Raw genomic sequence first — 13,302 nt, 5'->3', positions numbered from 1 at the left:
CTCCCTTTTGTTAATTCTACATTGCCATTGCCATTTTAACCTGCTATGGGTATTAGGCAAACAGAAGTGTGATCATAATCAAAGGCACCCACCCATGGAGTGGGCATAAGGTATCTGTTGAATACAGGCACCGGGGTGGCAATAGGAGAGTTCCAATTCTCAAGCAGGAGAGAAATGCTTTCCAGCCCAGAGGCCAGATTGCCCAGCCTTGATCTACATCAGCAGTTGGGCACAGTTGATCAATTTTCTAATCAGTGCAGCCTTTGCTGATTAAGGTTATACTGTGGACATTGCTCAGCTTCATACGTGGTTAAGCTGGACCTGTTAACAAGGTACATAGAGTATTTCCACCACAAATTATTTGGATATCTGATGGATATTTAAGAGGAACCATTCCTTCTTTCTAACTTTCTTTGGAAGTGCCATCATCTCCCAAACATACGGATCCTGGCTACTGCCGAAAAGAGAACTCTGCCCTCTCCCTCACTGGAAAGTAACTTCTCCGTCTTTTATGAAGACCAGATCAGTTTTTATAAGGCTAGAGTTCAATCTTTTTTCACTCTTTTCTACTAGGACCCTTGCTATTACCATGGATACCTATTTTGGCCCTTGACACTTTGGAGATACAGTACAGTATTCATTGTACCAGGATCTCCCACCTTGAAGCTCTCTTTACTGGTTGTGTTGTTGTTGTTGTTGTTTGTTTGTTTGTTTTGTCTTCCAGGCAATTTCCAGGCTTGCCTATCTTCCAGACCAAAGATTACCAAAAACTAGTTAAAAATATTTGGTATCTTTAAGGCTTTCCCTTTCTTCCAAAATCTTTGACTATACAACGCAGCCGGACCCTACCTTAAGTAATCCATTAACCAGACAATTCACAACTGATGAAAGCAATAAATAGTAATTACTCATTGGAAACATAATCTTCTCTAGAAAACAGAGATCCCTTAGTGCATTTGGGTGCTAACAGATCACTACTTGTCAGAGAAACCTAGGAGGAAGGCTTTCAGAAATAAACATAAAACAGCCTATGTATCAATAGAAAAATAAAATTTGATTTTCAAAAATGAATCTAATTTATGGCACAGCTTTTTCCTAGGAATTCCTCTGTTATATAATGGAAGACATACTCTTTTCTAGGCAAAGCAGCACAAATCGGGGAAAGGAATATTTAAAGATGTTGGAAAACTTACTTGCCTATGTTGAAGCAATCTCTGTAGGTATGGTTACATCATTCTAGAAGTCTGGTAGTCAATCTCGGCGTCTCCTTTACACACACTGGTCATTTTTTCAATACTTTTGGATCCATGTCTTCCTAATGCTGGACTAAATATTCAGCATGTACCATGTTGCTAAAACACAAACAATGAGAAACCTAAATGTCCTGTATTCCTTGATTTTGAGTTTAAATTTGTAGCGTTAATATTGCATTAATAACCTATTTTGCATATCTGTTTGATTGTACCATCTTAAACATTCATTTAAACCTAGGGAGGTCAGCATGACTCCTACCTGCTTCTCACTAATAACATACTTTTCAGCGAGTAGATAATGAGTGACCTGGATAGAAATCAGTGGAAATGCAGATTGCCATCAGGTGGAGAAACAGGCAGGCAATCCACTTTCTCCACAACACTCACAAGCAGTTTTGAGGCTGAAGGTAGAGAAAGCAAGCCTCAAAGAGAGACGACTGTCTAGGAAGGCTCTTAATAAAATATTCTGTTGTCTTTACATGTGGGAGTATGACGGAAAAGTCATCCTAATGGAAATTAAATCTTGCAAGTGACTTTAAAAATCTTGGGTTAATAGAAATAAAGGATTTAATTATGGAGGAAAAAAACGGATAACTCTTGGCTAATGATTATCCTAATGGGTTACAGGTCTGAATAAGCATTCCTTAGTTTGTTGAATTAACTACTGTTAGTGGCACACAGGTAAGGATAGGGGTGGGAAGTAGTGGGCAGTCAAAGGTCTGCCGTTGATTGATCAGAGCTGGGCTAGAAGGCAATCAGGTGAGTCTTAAAGGAAACCCACTTAACTTTTTTTAAGTACTAATGGCCCACTCCACTTTTCTGGAATAACAAAATATATTAACAATAATGCCCTTGCTCAAGATATAGAGGGCCTGTTTTTCAAGTTACCATATTTCTTTGGTAATAAGGTACTGGCACAGAAACAGGGACTTATGTGAAATGTATTTCAAACCAATGTCTGCCAATAAATTATCCCACAGGCCATAGGTTTCACAGGTATTAGAAAATACAAGAGAGAGATTTGGGCCAGGTGCAGTGGCTCATGCCTGTAATTCTAACACTTTGGGAGGCCGAGGCTGGCAGATCACTTGAGGTTAGGAGTTTGAGACCAGCCTGGCCAACATGGTGAAACCCCATCTCTACTAAAAATACAAAAATTAGCCGGGCGTGGTGGTGCACACCTGTAATTCTAGCTGTCTCAAAAACAAAACAAAACAAAACAAAAAACCCAACAAACAAAAAATAATACATGAGATTTGAAAATGCAACCTGGGCTTTCAGTTTCTCTCTTCTAAGTTCTTTACGATTCAACATGGCTTCTTTCTGCAGTTTGACTATTTATCTTTACTGAATAAAGGTGATAGCTGTATCAGAAATTCAAGTCAAACGAAATAATGGTATGATTTGTTTACTGTGGAGGGTTTTCAGACTTTGGTTTTGTTTCTGTTCAACAGTGGTAATAAAAACACAGGTCTGGATATAAAACAATCTAGTTTTCTACTTGATTCTTTAAAAAGAAAAAAAACTTTACTTCAGCTCATGAGTCTGTTTCTTATTTTTTGTTTTCTAATGGAGTTTGACCTGCAAATCTGCAATTTGGCAGCACTTATTTCTGTTTGGGACTTTTGGTATAGCTTGGCTCAAGTCCCTGGTTACTGTATGGCAGCAACCAAGCCAAATGGCTGTAACATTCAATCTGCCCAATTAAAAAGCGTTGGTCCCATGCCCCCTTTGGTGACTCAGATCAGGCAAATTTACTGTTGTGATCTTAATATAACTGTAACACAGTTTGAAAATGCAAGGCAAAGGCATTTGGAATCAGTACTTGACAAAGTTATTTGGAATTTTTAGAGAAAAGCATCTCTAGAGGTTCTACCACTTTCAATCTTCATTGTACTCAATTCTTCAACCCATCTCTCAGAGCTGATACAGAGAACTATTTTTTTAAAAAACTGGGGGAATTGTGAGTGTTGTCACCTGGCTGCTCACTCCTTTTGGAATTCTTCCCTTGGAAATAAGAGTCAGAGTAGGTCTAAACAAATTAATGTGGCAACTCAGAGCCAGAAAAAGATAATCAGGCTGGGTAGAAACTTAAGGAGTGCACTTTTGCTTTTTTCACAAATATTTTCTTGTATCTGCTCTTTTTGAAATAAAGTATGGTTCTTAAATAAGAACAGCAAGAATATTCTTCCATGGAATACCTAGACTCAGGAGTTCATTTATTTTCAATTTTACACAAATAGGATAAATTTAAAGGAAACAGTTTCTGCATGTGCCTAAGAAATTCTTGCCCATGCAAATAACACAGCTTACCTTTCTCTAGAGAGGTTTCCATAAGCACAAGCTAGGGAAGCTATTTCAGAGCTACATATTAGCTCTGAATAGAGCAGAAGTTACTTCCTCAACCTACCCCCCTGTCTCTGAACCCGGATGATAGCCAGCCCTCTGAATGGTGCAGGCAGGATGTCCATTTGATGTAGTCATCACCTTCATAATTGGGGTAAACTAGAAAAATATTATAAAGTAGGGAAAGTTGTTGTTGGTGCTGTTTTCTGCCTTTTAGTTCCTCTCTGCTTTTCCTTAAGCTGTAGACCTATACTGTTTAATATGGTACCCACTAGCCACATGTAACTATTTAAATTGAAAATAACTAAAATTAAAAGTAAATTTAAAATTCAGTATTTCGGTAGCACTAGCCACATTTCAAGTGCTCAACAGACTTGTGTGGCTAGAAGCTACCATATTGGAAAGCAGAGATATAGAACATTTTAGAAAGTTCTATGAGATGTTGCTTCCAACTATTAGTTCTTTTAGCTTCTTGAGCATAAGGAACATGTCTTCCGCATCTCCATTCCTTATAGCAGGTACCACAGTTCCTGATACAACTATGGAATGGGGGAGAAACTAAGTGCTTACTATGTTGTCATGAGCTATGTCAAATTCATTATAAGCAATCTCTCATTTCATTACCTCAAGAACACTATAAGGTGGGTCCTATTACCATCCCCATTTTTCAGATGAGAAAACTGAGTCTCAGTGAGATTAAATTATTTGCCCAAAGTCACACAGTTAATAAGTACCTAAACCAGGTCTTTATAACTTTAGGACCTATACTCTTAACAACTGCTGTATACACCAAAAGAAAACTTCACATAACTACAAATTTCAACTTGGGACAGACAGGCCCCTTCCAGAGCATTGGTGACTATGTGGCTTCTCTGCAGCACTCATGCCAGCCAAGGCAGAATAAAGACAATTTGAGATCAGGGCCTGAGCATGAAGATTGAGGGTTTAAATAAGTGTGCTGATTTGTGTTTGCATATGGGTATCAGATTAAGTGGCTGACTACTTCTCTAATGAAATAACAGCAAATTAGTAGTTTTATCTGCCATTTTGCATATGGAGACCATTGCCTTCACCCCAATGGTAAAGATTAGTGGAACCTAATCATTTCATGAAGTCAACCTCACTTGCTGCACTTATCAGAAGCTTCTGTAACTTGAGCTTCCATGGCGTGCAGTTTATGCCAGGACACGCAAGTGCCAGAAAATCAATTTTCCTGCAGCTTTCACAGTCACTGTGTTTGCCAGATAAAACTGCAGCCAGCCACTTTTTTTTAAATCAGCATAGCACCTTTAGAAATAATACTTACCAGAACGCTCCTAACACAGTGAGGAAGAAAAGATTTAAATCTAAACCCAACTGTTCAAAATGGAGAGCCACAGGAGAAGGTGAAATATGAATACATTGAAATTGAACATTTTAGTGGCCCCATTTGGCACTATAAGGTATTCTCTGCCAAGCATCTGTTGAGTTAGCTTTAATTATAATCTGTGCCTCAGTAGGACTGACAACACTTAATATGATACCATACTTCCTGTCACCCACATGTGTCCAGGCCCTCACGTGCCCCTGACTTATCAGGGTGGCACTCCACACTGCCTGCCTGCCCCAAGACCTATCTTGATTCTCCTTCCTCTGGTATTCTTCTGGCACACATTCTCAAATAAACAAAACCACACAAAGGCAGTGGATGTGGGGTCATGTTACCTTCCCATTTCCCATGAGTGCATAATCTACTTTATTGAGGACTTACTACTTGCCAAAAACTGTTACGGGTGCTTTACATGAATTATCTCATTTAGTAGTCTATCTCCATTTCAGCAATAATTATTAGAGTCTTAGAGAAATTTAAGTAACTTGACCAAGTCAAACAGAAGGCATGATCTCAAATGGTAGCATTTAGGGCCTGTGACAAGCTAGTGAGTTATCATATTGGTGCCTTTTACCTCGGAGCATGTTGCACAGGCTTCAAAGCTGAACCAAGGAGGAAGATCAAGGCTATATAAAATCATGTCAAAACAACAGGTCGAAGAAGTAAACTTCACTCCATTCACTGACATTTTGGTCAATGTAGCTACTAACAATCTTTCCACTGGGAGGCAGTGCAGAGTAGTAGGAAAAAAAAAACAGGTTTTGAAAGCCAGCACACCTGGATTTGAATACTAATTCTGTCCCCCTGCATCCGTGCAAACTTGGAATTATCACTTTACCTCTCTAAGCTCTGGAAGAGAGAGAAGAAGGAGAATATAGACTTTGGTATCAAATGAGCTGGGTTTAAATCTCAGCTACACATTTATTCATTCAGTTAATATTTATTAAGTACATGCTATATGACAGCCATTGTTGTAAGGGCTGAAAACCAAACAAAGTCCTTGTGATCATGGTAGTGGGTGAGACAAAATTAAACAAATTCTGTAAATAACATATATGTTTCCGTTGGTGTTAAGTGCAATGAAGAAAAAAAGCAGGTGAGGAGACAAATGTTGGTGTGGAGGTGCTATTTCATCTTAGCTGACTGTGGAAGGCTTTTCTGACATTTGATCAGACACATGAATGAAAGGAAGGAGCAGGCCATGAAAGTGTGAGGTGGAGTTGGGTGAAGAAAAAAGCATTCCAGATGGAATAGCGTTAGCAAAGGCCGTGACATGGGAATACACTTGGTAGGTTTGAGGAAGAAGGTCCATGTACTAGAGTGAAATAAGTGAGGGAAAGAGTGGTAAGAGATGAGAGCAGTGAAGAAGACAAACCATGGTAAAAATTCTGGATTATATTCTGTGTGACAGAAAGTCACTTAAAGGACTTTGAGCAGAGGAATAACATGATCTAATCTATGTGCAAAAGGATCAATCAGACTGCTATGTCAGGGCAAAAGTTGAGAAGCAGGGAGACAGACTACTTAAGAAGTGATTGTAGGCCGGGTATGGTGGCTTATGCCAATAATTCCAGCACTTTGGGAGGCCAAGGCATGAGGAACATTTGAGCCCAAGAGTTCAAGACCAGCCTCAGCAAAATAGTGAGCTCTCCATCTCTACAAAGAAATTTTTAAAAAATTAATTGGATGAGGTGGCACATGCTTGTAGTACCAGCTACTCGGGAGGTTGAGGTGGGAGGATCCCTGAGCCTAGGAGTTTGAGGCTGCAGTAAGCTAGGATCACACAAGTGCACACCAGCCTGGGCAACAGAGAGAGACCCTGTCTCTAAAAAAAAAAAAAATTAATTCAATTTTAAAAAGAAGCAATTGCAATATTTCAGGTGAAAAGTGATTAGCTTGAATTAGGAGGAGGGTAGGGAGAAGTGGTTACATTTTGAGTATAGATTGAGCTGACAAGGTGTGGAATGTGAAGCCAAAGAGAGGAGTCAAGGATGACTAAAAGGATTTTGACCTGAGCAACTGGACAAATTGGAAGGTGCTGCCATTTTCTCTGATGGAGGACACTAGAGGAGTAGCAAGCAGAGGTGGGGGAGAATCAAGAGATCCATTTTGGCCATGCTAAGTTGGAGATACCGATGAAATATCTAAGTGGAGATATCAGTTAGGTAGATGGATAAATGAATCTAAACTTTAGCGAGGTGAGAGCTAAAAATTTAACCAGCTGTATCACCTTGGAGAAGTAAAATAACTTCTATAAGTATTAGTTAACTTCTCAGTAAAATGGAGATAATATTGGTTTCACAAGGTTGTTTTAAAGATTAGCAATCATGTATATAATGCATGAAGCACCATTCCTGTTGCATGTAAGTGCTTAATAAATGGTAGCCCGCTCATTGTCAGTATTTATGCACTGTTCGGCAGCTAGTTGTTGCAGCTGTACGACAATTGTTGATTATTATAAACACACGTTGAATATTAGAATCACTTAGGAAGTGTTATTTACAATGTTGGCCCCACCTCAGGCCAATTAAACCAGAATCACAGAAGCAGGCATCAGTAGCTTCCCAGGTATATAGTATTTCCTACTGACAAGCTTTTAACAGAACTTCTCTTCAGATTAGTTCCAGCTCACCTTTTAGGAAACTAACACTTCCCCAAAAAAACACTAAATGGAAAATTTGGGCTCTTCTGGATAACCCTGAGCAAATTGTTTCTTCTTTTCTTCATTGTTTGTTCTCCCCTTAGTATGAAAATAATTCCCTGGGGACCTGGAATTAACAGCCATAGTGGAAACTGAAAACATTGCAATTTCAGGAGATATTTTTCTTCTTAATAGAAGAACATTTTCCCTCTCATTTCCTAGGACCCGTATTGTCAGGTTTGGCCTCCCTATTACAATTGATTGATTCAAGAATAACAATAGTATTGAACTTCTCTTTTAAATATCTTAGTAATAGAAAATAAAAATACAGTTAATCCAATTGGTCAATGGTAATTGGCTTTGGATTGCTGGAGATGCTGTTTCACTGAAAAATAGAACTCTAGAAGGCTGAGGGAAGTGACCTTGGAGTGTTCAATAGTGATAGTAGTCCTAGAAGCAATCCTTGATTGAGAGTCAGGGAATTTGAGGTTTTGCTCTAGTTAGTAGTGAAAGGGTGTGGCAGACACACTTTCTTTGTGACCCATTCTCTGTCTTGAAAATAGATTCTGCAATCTAAAGGTGAGGTTACATAGCAAAGTCAGGTTTTCAACACACATACACACACACACACACACACACACACACACACACTTCTCCTCCTTACCCAATTAATGTGTCCACCATTAGGCTATCATTCCTTTAGCTGTGGTTTGATCCTGTGAGGAGATCACACTTTTGTATATTGTTCATCATTTATACCTCAGTGTGAATGTTTCCAATTCTTTTCTGAGCACAGGATGGGGTGGGGAAGGCATCTTTTACCTGATAAGGCAAATGAAAAAGAGGTGGTACTTCCCAGGTGGCAGAGTGAAAAATGAGGAGTATCTGTGAAAATAAAAGTTAACTCACAGTCTTGGCTTATAGCAGCCATATAACTTCAATACATAACGTTATACTTCTTATGTATTTTCATTCTCAAAATAAGGAGAAAAAAATAATTTGTCAACTTCTGGTTTAAAAGGTGGGGTTTTCATGTGGACTAAAGGTAAGACACCTTAGTCTCCAATCCTACATTTCAGGGAGGGAATAATATAAATGTCATGCCCCTTGAAATGATGCTGAAGTATAAGCATCATTTCAATCAGAAAGCAGAATTTCTGTGAAGTCATCTCAACCCTACCATATGGCTTAACATATCTAGGAATAGTGTACTGTTTGAGAGCAGACTCTGGAGCCTGAATAAATGAGTTCCCAGATCCATCGCATACCAGCTGTGTGGCATTAGGCAAACTACTTAACCCCTCTGTGCGTCTGTTTCTGCATGTTTAAATGGCGTAATATATAATAGTATAATCTATTTCATAGAGTTGTTGTGAGAATTACATGAGTTAACACATGTAAAACCCTTGAAATGGACCTGGAACAAAAAGTATGTATTCAATTAAACATTAGTTATGATGGGTTTTCCTACTTAATGATGGCTTAGTCAAAGTCCATATAGCAGAGTTTCTCAACCTTGGTACCATTGACATTTGGGGCCAGATAATTACTGGTGGTGGAGGCTGTCCTGTGCATTGTAAGACGTTTAACAGCACCGTTGGCTTCTACCCACTAGATACCAGTAGCACTCCTCTCCCCAAGTTGTGACAATGAAAAGTTGTTGCCAAATGTCTCCTGAGAGGCAAAGTTGTTGCTTACCCAGAGACACAGGGGTAGAGGGTACTGTCTCCCTTCCTCCCTTCTCCCAGAATAGAGCAATGATACCTTAGAAACATTTTCTGAAAGAATGTGTTGACTGTAGCTTTCAAAGTCACATGGCCACTGGCACTATTTTCAACCCATTGGAATATGCTTAGTCTGACTCAGCAAGAGAAGCAGAAGATTAATCAGAATAGTAATCTGACCTTGCATGCCAAAGAGGGACACTAGAAAAGTCTCAGGAAACTTAGCTGATTGTCACCTGCACCTTTGGAAAGGAGACATCAGAAATAGCCGTCCTTGAAGTGGAAGGAAACCTGTCCCTGGACTTGTGAACACAGTTTGAAACTGTTAAGCAAAGTCATTTGGAAAGGCACTTGACATTTGAGGGCAAAACTCAATGTCTAGGCAAAAGGTGACCTCCAACTCCAATGAAGTTATCTAAAAGCCCAGCCCTCAAAATAACTCAGTCAGGCTCATAACACACAAGTAGAAAAACTAAGAATAGAAACCAGAATTTCTTTCCCTTCCTTTCCCCTGTGTTCACCAATACACAGTCTCATGACAGCTGCTGATTGTCTGAAGCAAAAGGACACGGACAAGCAGTACTTGTCTGAATGTTAAAAAATGTGCAAACCTAAGTGAAGGAAAGAAAGTGAAATTGGGGTTTTGGCCATGCTTAGAAATGATATCATTTGTTGTGTGCCTTGCTCCAAATCAAAGTGGAAACCATTTCCTTTACTTTAGGGGGAAAATTGTAAAAATCCCTTTTCCAAATGCACTTTATTAGAGCTATTGACTTCTTCAAAACATATGTGGAAGAAAAAAATGTGTCCAATGCATTTGACAACCCAGATGTGTTTTTCTTCTTTTGCCTCAAATTGCTCTGATCACTTTACATGGTGAAGTGTGGACACTAAGGGCCTATAGCAGGGTTACAGTGAGTGACAAGAATGTTCACTTATTCCAGTGTCTTAGTGAGAGGGGATTTGGAGTTAATTTACAATTTACCCTAACTTCAAAGAAAGCATGGACAAGAAGCAAAAAATGTTTTTAGAGGTGAGTTGCCCTCTTTCATCAAAAAGGATATTGTCAGTGCTACAGCAAGTAAAAGAGGCTGGGGTTATTACGGGGTAAGATCTATCTGAAACCTTTCCAGTTGACTTAGATAGTGTCCCAGCCTCATTCCTTATAAGCTGTGTGACCTAGGATAAGTAGTTGAGTCAATAACAAGTCTTTGAATTTCTATATTGGAGACTCTTCAAGGTGGAATTCTGGTTGGGCCTTATTTGGAAACTGCTTACTTAGCAAGCACACAGCTTTTTTCAGGCTTGACTTATACCCAGGGGGTAGATTCATGGAAATGAGTGAGTAGGCTAAAGCCCAGTATGACACCTCTTGGCATTGCCACTGCACTTACCCTCCCTTACCCTCAATTCCATCTTTTATAAAATGGGAATTCATTCTTTCATTCAATATATATTTATGGGGCACTACTGGGCACACACACTGTTCTCAGTGCTGGGGGGTAAGCAGTGAACAAACAATAGCTACTGCACCCACCTTACAGGACTGCTGTGGGGTTTAAATGAGACTGTGTGTGTTAAATCACCCTGGCACCCAGAAAGCTTTATGCAAATATAAAGTTTAAAGATATTTGGCTATCTCCTGCTTCTAGTAATGACAAATCTAAGGCCTCTCTAAATAAGGGAGTACTTGAAAAGTTGTGTGGTAGGTATTTCTCACCATAAAGATCTTCTCTTTGTGAGTCTAAACCAAGTGCTTGAGATTTCCACAGTAGGAGTCTTAACTTAAAGAACTTAATTTCTGTAGACCTGAGACTTGTGACTACATTAAAAAACTTGAGAATGGGACCACCCCAGCCACACCTTACCCCTCCCTTATAGTCCTACCCCACCCACTCTATTAGGACATGCAAGCACATTGTCCTCTTCCCATCCCATCAAACATTAGAAGAGGCAAAGAAGAAAGGAGGAAAAGAAGGGGAGGTCAGGAGCTCTCCAGAGCTGTGGCATCACTGGCCTTCTTTCCTTCTAGCACCTTGTCTTGTAAGGATCACCTGTCCATATCCTAGTACTTGGTCAATTCTGTGAGGCAACATTTGCTCCTGAATGTTAGAGAAGGCACACAAGGCACACAGGGGTCCTGCTGTAAGTGTTCCGTTCAGGCAGATGGAGGCCCAAAGCCACCCTTTTGAATTTTTACCACCTAGACACCTGAGCCTTTATTAAAAGCAGAAATTACAGAGGATGCTAAATAATTCAGAAGAAAAAGCAGATTGTAGTTTATAATTATATTATCTTAAAGGTACAATCTAAAGAAAAAAATGGACCAAATTGTCAAGCAAGAAGTAGTCCACAATAAACTTAGAGAAAGCAAAATGAGTGAGGAAAAGTCATTTTTGTTTGAAACTCTTGCATATTTCCCTTTCTTAGTGTCTCATACACAAGGCAGCCTTCTCCAGCCCCTGAAAGCCCCCTTTTATTTATTTTTTTTGAAACATCATAGATTTTTTATTTATTTATTTATTTATTATTATTATACTTTAAGTTCTAGGGTACATGTGCGTAACGTGCAGGTTTGTTACATATGTATACTTGTGCCATGTTGCTGTGCTGCACCCTCTCTAACATCACAATTAAAAGAACTAGAGAAGCAAGAGCAAACGCATTCAAAAGCTAGCAGAAGGCAAGAAATAACTAAGATCAGAGCAGAACTGAAGGAGATAGAGACACAAAAAACCCTCCAAAAAATCAATGAATCCAGGAGTTGGTTTTTTGAAAAGATCAACAAAATTGACAGACCGCTAGCAAGACTAATAAAGAAGAAAAGAGAGAAGAATCAAATCGACGCAATAAAAAATGACAAAGGGGATATCACCACCGACCCCACAGAAATACAAACTACCATCAGAGAATACTATAAACACCTCTACGCAAATAAACTAGAAAATCTAGAAGAAATGGATAATTTCCTGGACACTTACACTCTTCCAAGACTAAACCAGGAAGAAGTTGAATCCCTGAATAGACCAATAGCAGGCTCTGAAATTGAGGCAATAATTAATAGCCTACCAACGAAAAAAAGTCCAGGACCAGATGGATTCACAGCTGAATTCTACCAGAGGTACAAGGAGGAGCTGGTACCATTCCTTCTGAAACTATTCCAATCAATAGAAAAAGAGGGAATCCTCCCTAACTCATTTTATGAGGCCAACATCATCCTGATACCAAAGCCTGGCAGAGACACAACAAAAAAAGAGAATTTTAGACCAATATCCCTGATGAACATCGATGCAAAAATCCTCAATAAAATACTGGCAAACCGGATTCAGCAGCACATCAAAAAGCTTATCCACCATGATCAAGTGGGCTTCATCCCTGGGAAAGGCCCCTTTTATAATGCCAAGAAGCCCACTCTCCTTTTGGGGGTACGAACCCCCTATTCAAATCAAAATGACCCCTTGCTCAGGGGTAACAGAAGCCGTTATTCTATTTGTGAACACCTCTATGCGGACCATGACTGTTGATACCAGAAAAGGGGTACAGGTTGTATCTCTGAGGGAGGCAGACAGTGAAACAGGGAGAAAGTGGTAGACGATGGGCACCCCAAAGTCAAATCTAGCCCCTTTGACATGTATGTACAAGGCTAGTCCTGTACATACAGTGATGGAAATGGACAAAATAGGCATGGTGGCAACAGTGTTCAAAAAAATAATTACATGCATAAAGCTGGCCCATTTTCCTTTGAGGAACACTGGAATACAGAGTGCCTAAAACTATCTCCCCGGCCTCTCCTTCATTACATGTTGGGGAATAAAGATGTTACAAACACCAATACTGTCTTTACAAATTATGTAATACTTTGTCTGCATTCTGACAGTAAATTAATAGCATAAATGAATAGCATATTATGCTTCTGTTGATAATCATGCTTCCAATTTATTAGTCCATTTTGTTAATTCAGTTAATTCT

At 39.3% G+C, this 13,302-nt stretch overlaps 1 protein-coding gene across 6 annotated transcripts in view; it reads left to right on the top strand.

The window, feature by feature from the left end:
- LOC105468430 (glutamate ionotropic receptor AMPA type subunit 3) overlaps nt 1-13,302 on the top strand; it is a 322,135-nt gene that overhangs the window by 274,499 nt on the left and 34,334 nt on the right. The gene's annotated exons all lie outside the window — the stretch shown is intronic.

The sequence above is a fragment of the Macaca nemestrina genome, chromosome X (genome assembly GCF_043159975.1).
Source record: "Macaca nemestrina isolate mMacNem1 chromosome X, mMacNem.hap1, whole genome shotgun sequence".
NCBI lineage: Eukaryota > Metazoa > Chordata > Mammalia > Primates > Cercopithecidae > Macaca > Macaca nemestrina.
Note: the sequence above shows the minus strand (reverse complement) of the source record. Positions and strands in the feature narration are given on the sequence as shown.